Source organism: Camellia sinensis, chromosome 13, assembly GCF_055761805.1.
Source record: "Camellia sinensis isolate YWXY chromosome 13, ASM5576180v1, whole genome shotgun sequence".
Classification (NCBI taxonomy): Eukaryota; Viridiplantae; Streptophyta; class Magnoliopsida; order Ericales; family Theaceae; genus Camellia; species Camellia sinensis.
The window spans coordinates 3,146,424-3,168,261 of record NC_138973.1 but is presented as its reverse complement, the minus strand read 5'-3'; the positions used below and the strand labels follow the sequence as shown (position 1 = coordinate 3,168,261).

General features: G+C 38.5%; 2 pseudogenes; one reads left to right on the top strand and one right to left on the bottom strand.

Moving 5' to 3' along the window:
* Window positions 1-4,445: 4,445 nt before the first annotated feature.
* LOC114267628 (aspartic proteinase CDR1 pseudogene) lies at window positions 4,446-5,174 on the bottom strand (annotated as a pseudogene).
* Window positions 5,175-7,904: 2,730 nt separating this feature from the next.
* LOC114267629 (SH3 domain-containing protein 2-like) lies at window positions 7,905-21,565 on the top strand (annotated as a pseudogene).
* The last annotated feature ends 273 nt before the right edge of the window (window positions 21,566-21,838 follow it).

The window sequence follows — 21,838 nt, the reverse complement described above, 5'->3', positions numbered from 1 at the left end:
ACATTGCTTCATCACTCATCTGTTCCAATTAATTTTTGGTTTGATGCTATTGCCACAGCCACATTTCTCATTAATAGAATGCCTTCTAGTATTTTACATCACAAGACACCTTTTGAAATGTTGTTTCATAGCATACCTGATTTTTCTCTTTTCAAAGTGTTTGGTTGCCAGTGCTTCCCTTGGTTAAAGCCTTATGCTCCTCACAAGCTGGCACCAAAATCCATGTCTTGTGTTTTCTTAGGATACCATCCTACTATTAAGGGATATAGATGTCTTGAGCCTCTTTCTGGAAAAATCTACATTTCTAGGCATGTCATTTTTAATGAATCATGTTTTCCTTTCTCTCAGCAACAGTCCTCAGTTTCCTCTTCTTCATCTTCAGATTTATCTACTCTTACATCCTTTTTCTGGCCTTCTTTACTCAGTTCTTCATTTACTATTCCTACTCAGTCTCCTTCTTCATCTGTTTCATCTCCTACTCCTTCTGAGCCCTCTTCCAGATCTGAGCCTACTCCTACTCGTCCTCTTCCTCAGCCTATTCCTATTTCCTCCATTACTATTGATTTACCTCCTCATTCTCTTCCTTCCTCCGTGTCTAACATACATCCCATGATTACTAGATTTAAACATAACCTTCCTTACTGTTTTTCTGCTAAAGTTTCTCTTCTTGAAACCGAACCTACATCTGTTCATGATGCTCTTCACTCTCCTATGTGGTTTCAAGCCATGCAGGAAGAATATCAAGCTCTTCAACAACAAGGCACTTGGGACCTTGTTCCTCTTCCTTCTCATAAAATTGCTATTGGGTGCAAATGGGTTTTTCGCATTAAAAGAGATTCAAATGCTACTATTGCTCGTTATAAAGCTAGATTGGTGGCCAAGGGATTTTTACAACAAGAGGGTATTGATTTCCATGAGACTTTTAGTCCCGTGGCTAAACAACCCACTATTCGAATCTTTTTAAGTGTTGCTCTTCAATCTCAATGGTCTATCAAACAGCTTGACATCTCCAATGCATTTCTTCATGGTACTCTTCAAGAAGAGGTCTATATGCTGCAGCCTCCAGGGTTTGAACAATCTTCTACTCATGTTTGCAAACTCAAGAAGGCCTTGTATGGTCTCAAGCAAGCCCCTAGGGCTTGGTACTCCACTTTTTCAACTTTCTTGCTTTCTCAAGGATTCACCAACAGTCTGTTTGATGCCTCTCTTTTTATCAGAAAAACTTCTACAAGTCTCACTCTGCTCTTGGTGTATGTTGATGACATCTTATTAACTGGTGATGATTCTGCTTTCATTGATCTACTTCTTCAACACATGCACCAGTCATTTTCCATGAAAGACCTTGGTTCTTTGTCTTATTTTCTGGGCATTTCAGTTCAGTCTGATGAGCGTGGTTCCTTTTTATCTCAAGCTAAATATGCTGCTGCATTATTGCACAAAGCAGGAATGGCAGACTGCAAACCATGTTCCTCTCCTATGGTTGTTAAAGCTGTATGTTCTACAACTGATTCTTTGCCATTTGCTCAGCCCTCACTATATCGAAGTTTGGTTGGTGGACTGCAATATTTGACTATCACCAGACCTGATCTCTCCTATGCTGTTAATCAAGCATGTCAGTTTATGTCTCTCCCTACTAATGCTCATTTTCAAGCTGTTAAGAGGCTCCTTAGATATGTTAAAGGGACTCTACATTATGGTCTCTTTTTCACCCCAACTTCATTTGCTCTTTCTGCATTCTCTGACTCTAACTGGGCCAGTGATAGTCTTGATCAAAAATCAACATCTGGCTATTGTGTATATCTCGGCTCAAACTTGATTTCATGGTCCGCTAAAAAGCAAGCAACTGTTTCTAGATCATCCACTAAAGCTGAGTATAGAGCCTTAGCTCATGCCACAGCTGAGCTCACTTGGATTCAACAATTGCTTAAGGACTTCTGTGTTTCATCTTCTACTGTTCCTGTCATATGGTGTGATAGTTTATCTGCCATGGCCTTAGCATCCAAGCCTGTTTTCCATTCAAGGTCCAAATATATAGAAATCGATTGTCATTTTATTCGGGAAAAAATGGTTGCCAATCAGATTGAACTTAAGTATATTCCTACCATGGATCAGGTCGCTGATATTTTCACAAAACCTCTTTCTCCTTCCAGATTTCATTACCTTCGTGACAAGCTGTTAGTGGTTTCTTCCCCTATCCGCTTGAGGGGGGCTGAAGAAGTATCATCCTCTGCTCACTACATTCAGCCCTCTGCTCACTACACTCAGCTTTCATCACCATCTGCTCATAGCTCTCATGGACAGTTGTCTTTGTCTGTTAGAACTGCACCATCACAGATCTGTAAACCTAGTGGAATTAGTTGTGGTGGTTAGCTAGTTTGTTATGAGTTAGTTAGTTTGTTTAGAGTTAGTTTCAGATTAGATATTTTGTATGATTTAGATACAGTATATGTATGGGAAAGAAATAAACTTTCTCGTATAATCCTGTTGATCAAGTCTGCGCTCCTCTGTACGTCGTCACTTTATCACCTGAAAACACAAACGTGAGCTAGCCGGCGGGTGTGTGCCGGAAACCTCTCTGATGCCTAAGTCATTAAGCTTGACATATAGACAAAAAGCTCCGTGTATTCAAAAAGCAAAGTTGTGTGTTTTTTTTTAACCTCTCCAAAGGTGATGTTTGTGAACTTTTATAGGTTTCATGTGGCACAATCCTAGTAGGACTTCTACTCCTCCATGCAGAGTCCTCCTAGGATTCATACTCCTGAAAGATAATGCTTATCCTTCAACACCCCCCTCACTGCTTAAACCAAGTGAGATGGTTTTATCATGGCCGAACTCCAATATGACCGAAGTAAATATGTCTATGCATAGCCGAAGAGTAAGCCGAACTAACTCTTCCTTTTAATGCTCTTACGTCGGCTCCTTATGCACAACCCATGGCGTGGTCGGACCGAACTAACATGTCGAGACTGGTGTAACTCCAAGACCGGTTTAACTTCAAAGTACCGTTAGACCGATCTAACTTCAATCTACTATCAAACCGGACTAGATACACGGCCTTAAGACCAGACTATCGACAAAATAACCACACGACCGGAGTAACTTACATGGCCATTTTACTCGGCCTTTTGTACTGCGGCTTATAACGGCCCATTACCTAGCTCAACCCAATTTTCACATAATTCCTTCTGCCTAGCATGATTGGGATTACCTGTTTTATTAGCCGAGCTAAGGTCTTCTAGCCGAGCCAAAATCCTTTATCTTTTCCAACCGAGCTAAAAACCCCTTAGCCTATCCAACCGAGCTAAATTCATGCCGGGCTCTAGCTGTCCCGTCCAAACGTCTTTTCAATCACAGCAACTGAATCGTTTCTTATTCCAATGACACGTGGCAGGCGCTGACTGGCTCAATGCAACTGTTACGCCGCCTTCGTACTCCGCGTTTTGTTTTGAACAGTCCCGCCCAAATTTTGGGCTTTCTAACAAAAACAAACCCTGAGGCCAAAATCCCTCCACTTTTGCTATTCATCTTCTTTCTTTTCTTCGAGTTCTTCACTGTTCTTCGTCTTCTGAAAGAGTTCGTCGTTTGTTGCCTGTTGCTTCCATCTCCAGTCCTTGCCTACTCATTTGGTTAGTATTGCTCATCTACTTTGTTTTTGTATTTTATTTTCCGTGTTTTTGCAAAACATCTTTTTCCATTTCGCTTGGCTCTGTACTTTTCTGGAAAAAACTTAGCAATAGAACACGAGTACATGCAATATCCTGTAGAAAACTGGTCTTTGATCCAAAATCACGATGCAACCAAACTAGGACACTGTTTAAGCTAGGTAAAAGTTTAGCCAGTTTACAACCGGACTAACACTTCCATGTTTACACCAGTAGTTTTAACGAGTCAAACCACTTCTTGCTTTACCTCGGCCGAGGTTACCAACCGAACTAGGCCTTTGGGCTAAACCAGCTTTCTTAGTTTTTTGAGAGCTGCCCCTAGACGATCAACCAGTCAAACAGAACCGTTCCCACAACCGAGATATCGAGACGTTTGCCAAGGCCGAGGTAATAAAACCCTGCTCAAACCGAGCTACCAATCACCTTGAAGAAACCGAGACAAAACCTGTAGCATCCCACACAGTCGAAGTAGGATATCTTTTTATTTTGCTTTTAATTTGTAGCACAGCCCAATGATCTGTGCTTAACACCTTTGTTCTTCACTTTGCAGACTTAGGTTGCCCAGGCACTCCTCTGCGCGCTCAACCGAGCTACTGAGCACAATTTTTGGACCGAACTTATTTATTCATAATTTATACCATAAAATGGGGAAGTATAGGTTTCTTGTAAATACTCCGGGCGGTCTAGCCGAATTCAGAAAAGACTACAATATACCCGATGACGTCCACCTGATTTTAGCCGAAAAAGATGTCATACCTTGGGGCAATGAAGGCTTTGTCCCCTTCACCCTTTTGTCCATAATTGAAACCGGATTATGATTTCCCTCCACTCATCATCGTGTCCACACCCAAAAACCATATCGGGGATCAAAATTGCTTGTCCGGGAGTCGATGATCCGAAGGTGAATGTTTCAGCAGCAAGGTGACCGACACTGAAAGAATTGTCTCCGTAAGACATGCTATACTCACAGATCCTCTCATTGTTGGTACAAGTGGAGGGATCATCAGCCCCCAGGATTTCACAAAATTGTGATTGACACGATAACTCTTTGTATGTTGATGAATGCTTGGGATCAAAGTACGGTGAGTTTTGCTTGAAACATCGAGTGCAAGGCTTGCATTGTGTCCACGTAAGATCGCTACCTGTATCGGCGATCCCAAACAATGGAACAGGCGGAGTTCCAATGGATAACTTCATGATGTACTCTCCACTGGCGGCAACAATTTGGGATTGGATACCATCAATTGAAGATTTTAAGGTCTGTTTGAAGTGACTGGCACGAGAAAATGAGCGATGAAAAGAGTTGCTGAGGCGGTTCAACTTGTTGGTGGATGGGTTGTAGAGTGGAGAGAGTGGGGAGTCACGGTGGACGAGTTCAGCGGTGAAACCACTACCACCACCACCACTGCCACTAGTCTGGGCTACAATGGGACAATTAAGTACTAAAAGCGGAATGAAACAAAAGAATGCCAAAAGAAAGAAGCCAGAGAATGAATTGAAAATGGCTGTCATTACTAAAATTTAGAGAGAGAGAGAGAGAGAGAGAGTGGGGATTTTTTTTTTTTTTTTTTGGGGTGAATAAGTGGGGATGATTAAACAGCTCAAGAATTGCACCATTTAAATAGCTAACTAGGCAGATGGTGACAGAGGACGGAAGAAGCAAATAAAGGAGAAAATGGAAGGTCAAAGGGTGTGCTTGTGGTGCATTCACTCAAGTGATTATAGACCAAAAACATTGGAAACAAAATAATAAGAGTAATGTTAGAGACCCCAAATATTCTACCAAAAGTTTTACCAAATATCTCACATGGGTGTGGGACCCACACAATGTGGGTCTCATGTGGATCTCACAACCATGTGAGACATTTGATAAAACTTTTGGTAGAATTTTTAGGGTCTCTAGCATTTTTGAAATAATAATGTAAAATCTCTCAAGATATTTATGATATCATTTCTTAGTAATGTTTCCTGCTCAAGTATTTCCAATTTGGAATGTTTTGACCAGATTTATTTTGGTGTAACTTACTATTACATCAAGTTTAATATCGACATAATAAATTTAAATATTTCTTTTTAGTATTTTTTTTCTGAGCATATATACTATGTATGAATGGTTTTTAGATTGAGAGAATTTTGAGTATAGCTTGTTATGGTTATTCATTCATTTCTGATTCTGTGAATCTAGTGCATAGAATGAGACGTGATTCTAGTAATAAGCATTGATTATAGTTAATTTGTTAGTAATGTACTAGCTATATATATGCATTCATAATGGTTAATTCTTGCTTGTTTTTTCAAGCGGAAATTATTTGCAATAATGTTATAAAGGTAATGTTATACTATGTGCAATTTATGACATAATTCAATCATATGAGAATCATAATTATTAAAAAAATGAGTTATAAATAAATACCACATAAAGTATAACTAAAGAGCTTTTGAATTATAATAAAAAATATATTATAACTAATATTACACCGAGTTAATATTTAAAGAATTGATAAACATGATAAGTTGTCAAACTATATTTAATAAGTTAGATTTTTTTTTTAATTTTTTTGAGATGGTATAATAAGTTAGATTTCATATTCTAATAATATAAATTTCATTATTTTTTCTATTAGGCCATGTTGATATCATTAGAGTGCGACTACGGTACCACCAGCTATATGAGTATTGCATTTTTTAACTCTTGGGAATTTTTTAATTCTTGCCTCTACGATACAGATCAAGCCATTTTTTTTTTTTGCATTAAAGCGTAAGAATATTATGTTAATTATGCAAATGTATTTTAGGTTAATTGTGAATATTAGGTTGATTGTATTTCTTATTTTAGATTAGGGTTAGGATTGCTATATATATTGGTTGTAATCTTTGTATTAGCACAAGTTGAATATACATAATTATTCAAAAACTTACATGGTATCAGAGCCACATCCGAAACCCTAGGTTTGGCCTTGATCATTCGAAGTCCTTCCTCTGCGTTCACGCCTGTTGTTCGAAGTCTTCTCTAGGTTTCTCCGAAGTTGCGAAGGCCTTTCTGTTCTCTAGTCTTTTTCACAGTTGCGACTTAGGGTTCGTAGGTCTTTCTGGTTCGTGGGTCGCGATCATCTTCAGTCATCATCAGCAACTCGCAATCAGCTTCAGCCCTCTGCTTCGTCGCGACTCAATCCTGGTACTTTTGGTTCGTGAACTTAGTCCCTCTGGTTCGCAAACGTCATCGTTGTGCTTCTGATTCAGGTCGCGATCATCTTCAGCTGTCGTGACTTACCTCGCGATCATCTTCAGCCATCGCGACTCTGTTCTGGTCTTTTGAAGCTTCTCTAGTTCACAATCAGTCCTGGTATTGATACATATAACTGATTTGCTGGTATTTACACTTTGACCCCAAAATTTCATTGATTATTACACTTGGACTGGTTCTCTCGTGACTCGCCTTCTGCTACGTGGCTAGTCATCTGAGTGACTAACCCTTTTGGTTTGCATTGTAGAGCTCTCTGACTGTTCTTTGATTCGTCTTCGCTGATTGCTGGTTTGTCATCTCTGCTTCTCTGCTTCTGTGGTCTGGCTTACGACAAGTCACTTGTGATATTAACTTTCAGATGTCTCTAGCTTCGAATGAGTGTGCCTTCTGTCACCAAAAGGGCCATTGGAAATATCACTGGCCCAAGAAGGGATATCTGTGTGGCTTGTCTTCTTAGCAATCTCGGACCCAGTTTTGCCTTTCTTCTCTGAGTAATTTTTAGGCTTCCGTCAGTTCTACTACATCTGCTCCAGCTCCTGATCCTGACTTGGTTTCTTTGAAAGCTTAAATTAATCAGCTTCAACATACATTGTCTACCTCTCAACCCTCCCCGTCTGCCTCCATTATTTCCTCTCTTCAATCAGGTTTGCCTAGGACTTCTTCAGGTATCTCATCGTCTGTCTGGATTTTTGACTCTGGTGCTTCTCATCATTTGACTCCCCATCTCTTCTTACTTCAAAATTGTACTCCCTCTCCTTCTCCCTCTCTCTCTCTCCTATTACTGTTAGGGCAAATTACATATACCCCCTCAAGGTTTAGCAAAACTACAGATACCTCCATTGAGGTTTGAGAAATTACAGATACCTCCTGAAGGTACTATTTGCATAACAAATTAGGGGGCAATTTGTTATGAAAATATAAATCTTAGGGAGGTATCTGTAATTTAGCTAAACCTCGAGGGAGGTATATGTAATTTGTCCTTACTGTTAATGCTGCTAATGGATCTGGTATGTCTGTTATATCTGTTGGGTCTGTCTTACAATCTACTATGTCTATTGTCTCTATTCCATCTGTCCTTTATGTTCCTCAGTTATCTATCAGTTTATTATCTATCAGTCAGCTTGATTCCTCCGGTTTTGATGTTGTCTTCTCTTCTTTTATCTGTTCTGTGCAGGATCGGATGTCCAAGCAGCAGATTGGGACTGGCCATATAGTTAGAGACCTCTATGTGGTGGAGAGCCTACATCTGCCTATGACACCCTCTACGACTGCCTTTTTCTCTTTTCAGTTAGATTCTCTGTCTAGTCCTTTCTACTTGTGACATTCTAGATTAGGGCATTTGTCTGCTGACCATTTATGGTCTTTAGCTGAGTCTGGTATATTGGGTAAAGTTTCTCCTAGTGAACTTACTGCGTGTTGGGGGTGCAAACTTGCTAAAATGACAGCCTTACCTTTTCATAAAAGTACTTCCATATCTGATATACTGTTTTCTTTAGTTCATATTGATGTTTGGGACCCTTCTCCTGTTCTCACCAAAGAGGATTCTGCATACTATGTGTCATTTGTTGATGATTGCACTCGTTACACTTAGGTTTATCTTATGACTTATAAGTCCGACTTCTATCAGATATACCGTACCTTTCAGTCTATGATCACTCCTCAGTTTGGGTCTACAATTAAAGTGTTACGGTCTAACTTAGGTGGGGAATTTTTTAAAAATGATTTCTGTGTGTATTTGGCCAATTTGGGTACTATTCACCAAACTTCTTGTATTGATACATCTGTCCAAAATGGTCGAGTCGAGCGTAAACACCATCATCTCCTTGAGACAGCTAGGTCTCTTCTTCTCTCTGCCTCAGTCCCAGCTCCGTTTTGGGGAGAAACAGTTCTTACTGCTGCTTTTGTTTTCAACCGTATGCCTACTCCCCTTCTTTTTGGTCAGTCTCCTTATGAGGCTCTGTTCTCTCAACTTCCCAATTACTTTCTCTTTCGTGTGTTTGGGTCTGCTTGTTTTGTCTTTATTTCCCGTAAAGATTGAACCAAACTTAGTACCCAATCTATTCTATATGTCTTTTTAGGTTATAGTCCTACTCAAAAAGGCTATTGGTGTTACGACCCTGTTTTCCGTCATCTTTACGTCTCCTGTAATGTTTTTTTTCTTGAACGTATGCCTCACTTTCAGTTTCCTCCTGTCACTGCTCCAGTTTCTAAAGAGGATTTGGTTCACATTTATCCATTTCCTTCTGAGGCACCGTCTGATGAGTACATCTCCACAGTTCCTTCTGAGCTTGTTTCATCTTCTCCTCCTGTTTCACCTCTGGTTGCTTCTCCTCCTTCAATTTCTTCTCCTCCCCTATTGTTAGTTTATTCTCATCACAGGGCTCCTCCTTCACCGGTTGTCTTTACCCCTGTTCCTGATCCTCTTACTTCTAACGACTCTGAACCTGTTGCACACCGATATCCTACTCGAGCGCATCATCCTCCAAACAGGTTAGGTTGGTTTAATACATATTTTTTTGCTTTCTATTGTACTTTTTTGTCTGCTATTCACTCTTTTTCAGAACTTCAGTCTTACAAGGAGGCCTGTCAGGATCCTCATTGGGTTCAAGCTATAGAGGATGAGTTGTCTGCTTTACAGAAAACTCGTATTTGGGAGTTGATTCCTTTGCCTGCTGGTAAGAATTTGGTTGGTTGCAAATGGGTCTACAAAGTCAAGACTCATTCTGATGGTTCTTTTAAGCGCTACAAAGCTCGTCTGGTTGCCAAATGTTTCTCACAAGAGTATGGTATTGATTATAAGGAAACCTTTACTCCTATTTCCAAGATGACTACTGTTCGTGCTTTGATCTCTGTTACTGCTGTTCGTTCTTGGCATCTTTATCAGATGGATGCTAAGAATGCTTTTCTTAATGGCCATCTCACTGAGGAGGTTTACATGCGTTCTCCCCCTAGCCTTCACCATTCCTCTGGACAGGTTTGTCACCTTCGGCGTGCTCTGTATGGTCTGAAGCAGTCTCTTTGTGTGTGGTATGATCGTTTTCAAATTGCTATTACTGAGCTTGGGTTTTATCATTATGCCCAGGACTTTGCTTTATTTCTTCTCTACACCTCTGCTAGATTTATTACATTAGTACTATATGTATGCGGATGATATGATCATCACTGGTTCTGACTCTTCTGCTATATTTGAGGTCAAACAGCATCTTTTCCGCACCTTTGAAATGAAGGATCTGGGCTAATTGCGGTATTTTCTTGGTATAGAGGTAGCTTCTTCTCCCAATGGCTACTTTTTATCTCGGGCCAAGTATGCCAATGAGGTTATTCATCGTGCCGATCTTACTGACACTAAGATTTCTGATACCCCCATTGAGCTTAATGTAAAGCTCAACATTATTGATGGTGTTCTTCTGGATGATCCTACTTTATATCGAGAGCTCGTTGGTTACTTAGTCTATTTGACTATTACTCGTCCTGATATTGTCTATGTTGTTCATGTGGCTAGCCAATTTGTCTTTGCTTCTTGCTCTACCCATTGAGCTGCTTTAGTTCGGATTCTTCGCTATCTCCAGGGCACTATATTTCAGGGTTTACTGTTGTCTTCTACTTCCTCTTTGGACTTGGTGGCTTATGCTCATTCTGATTGGGCTAGTGATGTCACTGATTGCAAGTCCACTTCTGGCTTCTGTATGTTTCTTGGTGATTCCTTAATCTCTTAGAAGGCAAAGAAACAGACTGTTGTTAAGCGTTCCACTGTCGCGGCTGAGTACCGTGATGTGGTTCATGCCACTGTTGAGATTGTTTAGCTTTGTTGTCTCTTGATTGAGTTAAGTGTCCCTCAGTCTTCTCTGACCTCCCTTTACTGTGACAGCCGCAGTGTTATTCAGATTGCACATAACACTATCTTTCATGAACGAATGAAGCACATTGAGATTAATTGTCATTTTATACGTCAGTATCTGCAGTCTGGCTCCATCTCGCTTCCTTTCGTCTCTTTGGCCTTCCAACTTGCTAATTTCTTTATAAAGACTCACACCACTGTTCGTTTTCAATTTCTTCTTGACAAACTCTTAGTGTTTTCTGCTAAAATACCTTGAGTTTGAGCGGCGGTGTGAGAATATTATGTTAATTATGGAAATGTATTTTAGATTGATTGTGAATATTAGATTGATTGTATTTCCTATTTCAGATTAGGGTTAGGATTGCTATATATATTGGTTGTAATATTTGTATTAGTACAAGTTGAATATAAATAATAAGTCAGAAACTTACACAAAGATATTACAAATTTGCAAAGGAACTGGAGTTATATCTCCTTTTCATTTTCTACAACAGTACATTTTGTTTTCACACCTCTTTGAGTCACTGAGATATGGAATTCAACAGTAGGATAAGCAGAGGCAATTGAAATAGGTAGTAGAAACTAATTGAATGGGGGAAAGGAGGGTAGAATGATATAGGGGCTTGCACATCAAATTCCCTATCCTGTTGCCTAGAGTAAGAAAAGAAAACTTATCCATTAAAATAATGATTTCTCTGCTAAAGTCACTGCTTGTATGATAAGTGGGAGAGCAAAACATGTTTGTTATAGTGAAGTTTAACAAATGTGGATGCATCTTTTGTATCGATTTTGAGATTTGATCCATTTTTGTTTGTTTGTTTGTTTGTTTGTTCATTCTATTAATTTTTACTCGGCCATGTTGGCCTCTTGTACAACTCATGGGAGAGGGGAAAACATGTGTTGTATCGAAGTTTATCAAGTATGACATGGCTTTCGTATTTTAACTACTGATGTTTTGATCCTGTCATGACATAACATGTGTAGTGTTCATTATTTGGCAGGCAATTCTAAGGCAGTTGGGACATTTAGGTTATGAAGCTCCCTTGGTTGATGATGCTGAACTTTAGTGTCACCAGTTTACATTTCTACAAGATCAGCTAAGGTATAGATAATTGAGTCTTTGCCAAGTGATTTCTTGATTTATTAAGTTGGTCTGTTTGATCTAATAAATGGATCCTTTCGCACATGTCACACAACTTCAGCCAATACATTAATTGATATGTGATCGAAGTTTTAAAATGCATTATGTTGCACATCATTTTCAAAAAGATATTGTACGTGGTGTTGAAGGTTTTATTTCAACAGGAAAAAAACAAATGGAGATTGGTGAGTGTGGTTCAAATTCTCTCTATATTGTTTTCATCACAGTTCTGAGGGAATATATAAATGTTTGACCTTGAATTTTGTAGCAAGAAAATTAGCTGAAGATTATTGCAAGCATGGGACTGAGAATCAAAGTTCCAGATCTCCTTTTGCAAGGGCTGCTTTTCAGTTTGGTACCTCACACGAATCAATGGAAAATGAGAGGGAGACAATGCTCGGAATCCTTGGTAGTCAGGTTACATCTCCACTTGTTTAATTTATATGAGGACCATTGTGATACCAATTTTACCCTTTGAGGACCTGTCTTTCGCTTTGTAGTAGGGGGTATTTGACAAGCAGTCACATGAAAATCAAGGTCAATATGGCATGCATTCAAATGGAATGGGCAAAATAACTTACTATGCTATGCTTGATACCAAAGCTTTTGAGTCTTTCTTTAGTGCTCAGTTGCCCTCCGTCATTCAATCAGCTTGTTGATGAGGTTGAAGGCTATGAAGCACTGACACATCATTTTAGTTCCCGTATCTGTTTCTGACACATAATAGACACAGACACTCTTCAGACTGGCCAGCCATATATTGTGTATGAACTTTTTTAAATTATTTTTTCAGTGGACATGTCAGCGACAATACAAGAATACGTGTGTTGTGCCTAGATATGCCCCAGACATGTTTGTAATATTAAAAGTTTTTAATTGGGGTCAAATTGTAATACTAAAAAGTTTTGTCCAATTACAGTTGTAGAAAATTCTATCACAGCTCTCTACTTGCAGCCATAATGCAAATGTTGGCTAATTGTTGTTCTGTTGGATCTTTTCGTTAGGAATAGTAAACAATTACTTTTGGTCACTTTTAGTCATAATTGAAGTTTTCATGACTAGCTTTTTGAATTTTACATCTGTTTCTTTGTGCATTTGTTTGTTTCCTAAAAATGCATAAAGAGTGAATATATGCTATGACATGATATTTTAGTTTTGGAGTTGTTCTTCAATTTTTTCCTTTTCTTTTCTGTGGGGTTTTTTTTTGGAGGGGGAGGGGGGGAGGGGGGAGCTGTTTATTACTTGCAGGTTTCTGAGCCACTACGGGCATTAATAACAGGAGCTCCTTTGGAGGATGCTCACCATTTGACTCATCGTTATGACAGACTACGCCAAGAAGTGGAAACACAGATACTCTTTGATTTCACATTTGGGTATATTTGGTGGTATTGTGGTAGACTAGAGTAATGGTGGTAATGATTGAAGGGAAAGAGAGAAGCAACTAGAAAATAATATTGAAGGATATTATTTCATAAATATCAATCACACCTTTACAACTGCAAAACTATTGTTATATAGACATACCTCATAATTATCTTTTAACAAACTCACAACTGTCTTAACAAACTAACTAATAGGACTTACAAGGATTTTCTAACATACACTTAATTGAAACTAATATGCACCAGACACTCTTAACCTATACACTGTAGAGATATGGTGCAACTGCTCTGCTGCTATCTAGACTCTGCTGCTAGCTAGACTGCTCTGCATTATAACTGTTGAGAAGCATGGCTGGTTGAACTTGAGCTGCACTTGATTGATCTGCACTTGAGCTGCACCTGTCATCATCCCCTGTCAAGCTGAAAGAAGCAACGAGAAGCTTGGATTTGAGAAATAGGAAACGACCAACAGGGAGAGCTTTAGTGAACATATCAGCAATCTGATCAGAAGAAGCAACATGCCGAACAAGAAGCTGCTTGGCAGATACCTTTTCTTGAACAAAATGATAATCTATTTCGATATGTTTAGTTCTGGCATGAAAAACAGGATTAGAGGCCAAGGATAAGGCAGACAGATTATCATACCAAAGGACAGGAATAGAGGAAGGGAGATGCATATCACGCAATAACATTTGAAGCCAAGACATCTCAGCTGTAGCCTGAGCCATGGACCGATATTCAGTTTCAGTAGAAGATCTAGCCACAGTGGACTGTTTCTTTGCTGTCCAAGAAACCAAATTAGAACCCGGATAAAGACAAAAACCAGAGGTAGATTGAAAAATCTAGAAATCCCCTAGATGTTGTTTTGTGATTATGTACCAATTTTAAGTAGTAAACAACAATCCCAATCAAAAAATCAAGACAAATCGACACAACGATTTTACATGAAAAAATCACAATTGGACACCTCCAATTGTGATAAAAAAAACCACGGACAAAAGCCACAAAACAATCCACTAAAAAGACAAAGGAATTACACAGGTATACTCTTAATTACCTAGCGAATCCACGTCCAAATTGAACCAACCCTTATGTGTCTCTTCCAACCCCGTCTTCACTTCGGAATTGTCTTGACGATGAGCCACTCCAGAATCCACCAAAGCATCAGGCTCAAATTCTTCAGAATCCACCGAAGAACAACTCTCTCTTTTGTATAGAATGAACAAACGAACCTTTGATGTATTCTTCTTAACCCATGAGTTGAATACTCAATTAAACATCAAAGAAAACTAGCAAAATATCCCCAGATATAAACCTTAATATCCAAAAAAAAGATCTGGAGCAGTAATCCTAAAATCTGACAGAAACATGTACTTATAGAAATCTGAATCGCGATGCTCGCTCGAGCGAGGAACCAAAAACGTGTGTTTTCCATAAGTGGCTTCGCTCGAGCCAAACAACCTGCGCTCGAGCGTGAAATCATCTCTTTCAAGTTTTTATACGAACGCAGCCTTCGCTCGAGTGAGAAATCCTTCGCTCGAGCGAGCAAGGGCGAAAGGCAACTTTAAATGCAATTTTGCATTTTGTTTTGGGGGCGCTGCCCCTCGACCCCGCCTAGGCGCTGCCCCGGACCCGCCAAGGGGTGCTGCCTCTTGGACCCCCCGAGCTGACCGGACAGCTCGATCCCTGTCATAATCAGCGAAGTGGCAATCTTGAAAGCATTAACATCACAAACTTCTTTGCAAGGCACAATTCAGGTTGGATTCGCATCTAAACACTCATAGTCTCACTGAAATAAAAAGTGCGAAAACAAGTACAACTGAAAGGAGTTAAACGGGATTGCTAAGAATAAAAACCTAACAATCTTCTATCACAAGGATTACCAACCCAGTCAGCATCAGAGAAGGCATGAATATCAAATGAACTTTGGAAAAAATGTAAACCATGATGCAGAGTTCCTTGAACATATCTGAGCAGCCGTTTAACCTTAGCAAAATCATCTTGAGAAGGTGATTGCATATGTTAACAAACCTGATTCACAGCAAAGGCCAAATCCGGACGAGTGATGGTCAAATATTGTAAACCACCAGTAAGGCTTCTGTAGAGAGAAGGATTAAAAAAGGCAGAGGAAGAAACAGAAGACAGAAAAGAGGAAGAAGAAGGACTAAGAGGGGAAGGAGCAGGCTTACAATTAGACATGCCAGCCTTTTGAAGCAACTTAGAAGCGTAATGAGATTGAGATAAGAAAGAACTAGAAGAAGAAGTAGTAACAGAAATACCCAAAAAAAAAAAAAAAAAAAGAGAACCTAGATCTTTGAGAGAAAAAATAGAATGAAGTTGAGAAATTAAGGACTGAATATGAGAAGAAGAGTTACCAGTGACAAGAATGTCATCAACATAGACCAAGAGATAAGTAAGAGTGGTAAAGGTAGATTGAACAAACAAGGAATTATCACAATGACTAGGAACAAAACCAATTTGAAGTAGAAAAGATGAGAAAGTGGAAAACCAAGCTCTGGAAGCTTGTTTAAGACCATAAAGAGCCTTGTTTAATCTACACACATGAGTAGGAAACTGAGAATTCTCAAAACCAGGTGGTTGAGCCATAAAGACCTCTTCTTCAAGCTTGCCATGAAGAAAGGCATTAGACACATCCAACTGTTTAATAGACCAATTGAAATGAAGAGCAACACAAAGGAAGACTATGATAGTTGGTTGCTTGGCTACGGGGCTAAAGGTATCTAAGAAATCAACACCAGCTTCTTGAAGATAACCTTTGGCAACAAGGCGAGATTTATACCGAGCAATAGAGCCATTTGAATTCTTTTTTATCCGAAAGACCCATTTACAGCCAACTATATTTTGATTTGCAGAAGAAGGAACAAGAGACCAAGTCTGTTGAGTTTGAAGGGCTTGAAATTCATCAAGCATAGATTTATGCCAATGAGGACACTGCAAAGCTTCTCTATAGGTTCTAGGCTCAGTGTCAAGAAGAGTAGTAACCAAACCAGACTTAGCAGATCTTGCTGTCTTACTTCGAGTGAGCATAGAATGAGAATTGAGATAGTGAGAAGAAGGACGAGGAATAATGGGAATAGTAAGATTAATACCAGGTGGAGAAGAAGATAAAGGGGAAGAAATAAAACCAGGATTGTGTGAGACAAGAAGAGAAGCAGAAACATTTGTTGGATAAGAAGATGAGAAGGAATTAGAAGAAGATGCTAAAACAGAATTAGACTGAGTAGGAACCTGAGAAGAAAGCAAAGAAGAAGACACAGAAGGAGTAGTACCCCAAAAGAATGTTTTAATAGCAGATTTGGAAGAAAGAAGAGGAGATGAAGAAGAAACAGTAGAAGCAAAAGGGAAAGAACATTCATCAAACACAACATGCCTAGAGATATAAATTCTACCAAAAAGAGGATCCAAGCATCTGTATCCCTTGTAACTTGGATGATAACCAATAAAGACACAAGCCATAGATCTTAGTTGTAATTTGTGACAAGTATAAGGTCTCAACCATGGATAACATCTGCAGCCAAGCACTTTAAGAAAATTATAATCTGGAAGCATCTGAAACAGCACCTCATAGGGACTGAGATTGCCCAATGTAGGAGAAGACATTCTATTGATCATATAAACAGCAGTTGCAAAAGCCTCAAACTAGAATTTCAGAGGTACAGATGATTGATCAAGCAGGGTGATGGTTGTCTCAATGATATGTCTGTGCTTTCGCTCAGCAACCCCATTTTGAGATGGAGTATGAGGGCAACTAAGCTGATGAACAATGCTAGAAGATTTAAGAAGAGTCTCAAATTGATGACTAGTATATTCTCCTCCTCCATCAATTCTTAAAATTTTAAGAGAAGTTGAAAACTGATTTTCAGCATAGGTTTTAAATTCTAAGAACTTAGAATATACTTCACTTTTATAAGACAGAGGATAAATCCAGGTAAAATGACTAAAATCATCAATGAAAACAACATAGTAAGTAAAAAAAGACTGCACTTGAGTAAAAGGACCCCAAACATCTGAGTGAATCAGAGTGAAAGGAGCATGAGTTTTATTAGTGGAAAGAACAAAAGGGAGTCTATGACTCTTAGACACACAGCAAGAATGACAAAAAGTGTTACAATCTTGATGACTAAGTGACAAGCCACTTTTATTTGCAATAGTATGAAATACAGCAGAAGAAGGATGCCCTAGTCTCTTATGCCAAACAGTAGCAAGAGAACTAGTACCAGTAAAAGCTTTAGGAGAAAATGAAGAAGGAAATTGGTAGAGGCCATTTTGATGATGTTCTTTACAAAGCACCGTGTTGGTGAGCTTGTCCTGAATCACAAAGGACTCATTGTCAAAAGTAATACTACAATTATTATCAGAAGTAAGTTGATGAACAGAGAGGAAATTTGATGAAATTTGTGGAACATGAAGAAGATTGTTAAGCCTAAATTGAAAGGAAGGAGAAGACAATATACCAGTGCCAGAATTATGAATTGGAAGAGTATTTCCATCACCAACCATTACTTGATCATGGCCTTGGTAGGGTTAATAAAAATGAAGATTGTTCAGATCATTTGTGAGATGAGAAGTTGCAGCAGAAGCAACATACCATGGAGCTGAAGTAGATTGCATAGAGGTGGACATAAAAGGAAAAGGAGTTTGTGCAGAAAAAGCTCTAGGAGTAAAAGCAGGCATTTGTGAAGGTCCCATGGTGTATGAGGGAAACACAGGTTGAAAAGAAGTATTCAGTTGATGTCTACACTCTAAAGCAGAGTGATTTCCTTTTCCACAGATTTGACAGGTCAAGCCATAACTCTGAGGTCTTCCTCCTCTTCTGCCTCGTTGACTGCTGTACCTACCACCACCTCTATACTGGCCTTGAGATCGAGAACCTCCTCTATTTTGAAAAGAGAAATTACGAGAGGAAGATTGACCAAAATACTGCTGATTATGATGAGATGAAACTGATGATGTAGTGGAAGGATTGTTTGTGATTGAATGAGGATTAGTAGCAGAGAAAGCCACAATGAGATCAGAAGTACCATGCTTGTGACTATTTTCAACATGTATGGCTTCGGAACACAAGAGAGAACAGAGTTCATCCATTGTAAGTACCTCTAATTTGGCTCAAATGGTGGTTTTGAAAGCATTGTATTCCTCAAGTAAGCCATTGAGTACCAAAAGAATGAGATCTTCATCTGAGATCTTCATCACAGACTGGAGAAGATGCCAAAGCAAGTTGTTCAACAAGATCTTTGATTTCTTGAAGATAGGTTTCCATAGATTTAGATTTCTTTGTAGTAGTGCTCAAACGATTCTTGATCTGATGAATATGAGATCGAGAAAGTGATATGAATCGTTTCTCAAGAGCTGACCAAACATCACAGCAATTCTTCAGATGAAGAATGGAAGAAAAAATTGAAGGAGTAAGAGTTGCAATTATGCAACTGAGAAGACAAGAATCAGTTAATTTCCATTGTAGAAACTCAGGATTGGAAATTGTATTATTATCAGAATCAAAAGTTGTAGTAGATGGACATATAGTAGATCCATCAAGAAAACCAAATAACTCTGTAGCTTCAAAGAAATTTTGGACTTGACTTCTCCAAATTGAATAGTTTGAAGCTTCGAGTTTAACTGTAATCAAAAAGTTAAGATTGGAAACGAGAAGGAGAACATTTGCAGGCAATGATTGCTTCTCAGTTTGTACCACCATTGTTGCTCATGAGAGCTCTAGGGCTCTGATACCATGCAGGGAAAGAGAGAGGCAACTAGAAAATAATATTGAAGGATATTATTTCATAAATATCAATCACACCTTTACAACTGCAAAACTATTGTTATATAGACATACCTCATAACTGTCTTTTAACAAACTCACAACTGTCTTAACAAACTAACTAATAGGAGTTAAAAGGATTTTCTAACATACACTTAACTGAAACTAATATGCACCAGACACTCTTAACCTACACACTGTAGAGATATGGTGCAACTGCTCTGCTGCTATCTAGACTCTGCTGCTAGCTAGACTGCTCTACATTATAACTGTTGAGAAGCATGGCTGGTTGAACTTGAGCTACACTTGATTGATCTGCACTTGAGCTGCACCTGTCATCAGTGATATATTGAATATATCATTTTACTAGGAAGTTGAAGTAATAAAGCGTCAATCAAAGTGTAAAGATCCTTCTACTTCAGCAGAGATTTCAATAAAGCTTCAACATGCAGAAAGAAAATTGAATGAATTTAGGTCTGCATTGATGGCCCTTGGAAGGGAAGCAATCACTGCTATGTTTTCAGTGGAGGATCAGTAGCAAAGGATCGCTTTCCGAAAGCTTCTTACCATGGTATTTAGTCGTAGATTTTTGTTTTGTATATATTTTACTTGTCACTAGTATGCAGGTTGCTTGCCTCTTGCAAGTACTTGTTATGGGGGCATCATAACTTCTCAACTTCGCTTGCTAATTGTTTGTGCCGATATGCATCCAGTAATATGCATAACTAAAAGTTCATTACATATGCTGCAATGTTGTGTCTTTTTCTCTTCCACTCCAAAAAAAAAAAAATGTTGTTAGAATGTATATTTTGCTGTTGTGTTCCTCAATAAAGGGATTTTCCAAGTTCGCATATGCAGTAGCAAATATCCTTTGTTCTCAATATGAATATGCTGGGTATATTAGTATTTTCTTATTAAATTTTTGCCATTGTGTCATGAAAGATGATTTTGGTCAACACTAGTCATATTTAAATGCAACCCAGTGTCCACTCATAAAATTCTCATATAGCTTGGTGTAAGGCTTTGCTGTCAGAGTTCCTGAAAACCAGGAATATATTCTTTCAACTATCTGTTATAATGAATTGAAATCCTGATTGGTATTTGAAACTAGCAATAAGAACGAAGCACCCTTTTTATTGATGTTTCTTGTTTCCATTCTCACAATGGGAATTTGGATCAAGGCATTTTATTTTTCTAAGCATGACCTTTTAGTTGAATGTTGATGTTAGGACCTTACATGAATTTCACTTACAGGTGGGTGCTGAGAAATCTTATCATCAAAACATCATTGCCACTTTGGATGAGCTACATGCTGAGGTTTGCAATCCTGCACCATGACTTTTTATCTTTTCCTGGAAAAGATTTAGCTGTCTTCCTGGAAAGAAACCTTCTTATTTATCATTTCTGTGGGAAAGATTATGACTGGGATGCCTACTGTTTATTATTGGAGTTAGATGATACTGGAGAAGCAACTAAACGAGTCTTCATCGCAATCAGTGACTATGCAGAGAGATGCAGATGTTCCACCTGTGCTTGATGATACTATTTTAGATGGACCTGATGTTCCTCAAGATGAGCATCAAAATGATTCCTACTTCATTGCAAAAGTAAGCTCTTTGAACTCTCTAGGATCTGTTATTGCACATGAGGTGGATCTTTTTCCATTGGAGTCAATTCAATTTTAGAAATCGTCTACTTTTTTAAGCTTAATTGTATGCAATCATGATTGCTCACTTCACATATCCCGATAATTGGTCTCAGAGTCGTTTTATCAAGTTTAAATCATTTTACCATGTTCGGCTGATGTTTTTTTAATTTGTAGCCAACTATTCTGAATATCAAACTTAAGAACATAAAGCATCTCTTCTTCATGCAATGTAGAAAGATATATCTTCGCTCGTCGGTGAGAGTTTGCATTACCCAAATAGTTTGAATTTTTTACCATTTTTCAAACTATTTATTTGCTTAAGTTGACTTTGTCCTTTTGCAGAAGGATCTTTCTCACTTTGAAGTGTCATGATGGTTTCAAAATCTTTAAAATATCTATTAAGTTGGCATCATTGTTTTCGTTTCTTTTAAAGTATGTTTTTTTCCCTCTTTGTCTGTCAGGTTATACACTCATTTGATGCTCAATCAGAAGGTGAACTAAGTCCTTCAGTTGATGATTATGTTGTAGTTCGCCAGGCAAGTCTTGTCACCACTGCTAGTCTTCATCTATATGCTATTGTTGTTGCTTTATTTTTGGGATAGTTTTCATCTATATGCTGGTCTTCATCTATATGCTATTTATTTAATTTTAAACACTGTATATCTATGTATTATATTTGTATAAATTATATATTATATTAAATGGAGTAAATCTCATTGTTAAACTTCTGTGGTGGTGGTGGTGCTCAACAGGTGGCTGCTATAGGATGGTCTGAAAGGTGAATGCTGGATGGTTTCCCTCTGCATATGTAGAAAGGTGAGATAAAGCTCCACCAGCAAGTAAGGCAATGGAAGCAAATTCATCACCCTGAATTCTGCATTCTGTTGTTACACCGTTTTGCTTTAAAGAGTGTATATTTGTAAGTTTTCTAAACAAAGTTCTGAAAAGCGGTTGTGGTCGTCGTAACGGTGGCGGTGGCGCGGTTGTGGTTGCGGGGTGTAAAGGCCATAGCGTAACGGTTGCGATAACCGGAACCGTGAATTTTTTTATTTTTCGCACAATTTGAAAAAACTTACTGATACACACATTTTTTTTTCCATGATCATATTTATTGGGTTTTAAAATAAATATTGATCAATTTTTA